Source organism: Frankliniella occidentalis, unplaced genomic scaffold (genome assembly GCF_000697945.3).
Source record: "Frankliniella occidentalis isolate FOCC.00 unplaced genomic scaffold, Focc_3.1 Scaffold71, whole genome shotgun sequence".
Classification (NCBI taxonomy): Eukaryota; Metazoa; Arthropoda; class Insecta; order Thysanoptera; family Thripidae; genus Frankliniella; species Frankliniella occidentalis.
The window spans coordinates 484,625-485,881 of NW_026267201.1; positions in this window are offsets into that span (position 1 = coordinate 484,625).

Here is a 1,257-nt window from a genome sequence, read left to right on the forward strand (position 1 = left end):
TCTTCCTGCGACAAACCAAAGACGCAATTTTATAGTCGAAGAAACAGGATGGAAAAGAGGCAGGAAGCACGCAATTTCGACAGAGGAGGTCAAAGGCGACTCTGCTAGACCAATTCCAATCATTTCCAGCGATTTTTATTTTTTTCATTTTTGGCCAAATTTACAAAGGCCCTTCCCATTTTTAGCAAAAAGGGGTGGGGCCGGATTTCGACGGAAAAGTAGTCGAACCGACAGGGGTGAACCAGGGAACCACAAAACTACTTTCGTTTCCGCCAGAAACCAGCCCTGTCCAGACACACTTGAGTTTTAAGAGGAGGTCTTTTAAATCTGGCGAGTAGCGTACGACGAGCTGCCTACCTCGCAGGCGAACCGGTCCAAGAAAAACAGGCGCAACTCACTTGAAATGGACCGGCGGCGCAAAATTTCGACATTTCGACCATTTCCAGCGATTTTCAATTTTTTTCATTTTTGGCAAAATTTACAAAGGCTATAAATCGATGGGTCCGGATTTCGATGGAGAAGTATTCGAGTCGACAGGAGTGAACCAGGCACCACAAAACTACCTTTGTTTCTGTCAGAAACCACCCCTGTCCACAGAAACTTGAGTTTTATAAGAGCTGGTCTCTCTAAGGGCGGGGAGGCTACCTAAGGCGCACTGGCTAAGAACTCTGCTGTAGTGGATCGGCACCATGATATTTAGACAGAGCATGTGAAAAGGGAGTCTGCCCTACCAATCCAAAACCGATACCAGCAATTTTCCAAATTGCCAAGATTTTTACGGACATTTTCAGTGATAACAAATCAGCCTGGATTTTGACACAGGAGGATTGAAATCGACAACAAAGAACCAAGGCACCACAAAAAACATCAAATACCACCCTCTGATGCACACGAAAGGAAGCTCCTCATAGTGTCTGTACAGAGACAAATTGCACCAGCGTTGGCGGTTACTGTCATGTCAACTCACCTATTCTTTTGGGTAAAATGACTCCATATAGACTTCTCTTGGTCATATGTCAAGAACATTTCTGGGACGAGTTCCTGCAATCATATTAAACGGTACTTTTAGCGCTCATCTACTAATAATTACATATAATTTACTCATACAATACAATTATAAATGCCTCTCCCCCCATGCGTATCTAAATGACTATGGTCTTTCAAATAACTAATTATGGCACTGGATTAAACATTAAGTGCGAAGGGGCAGCTGCAAATTATCTGCAACGCACATTGATTGATTGTTTGGGGGATTAC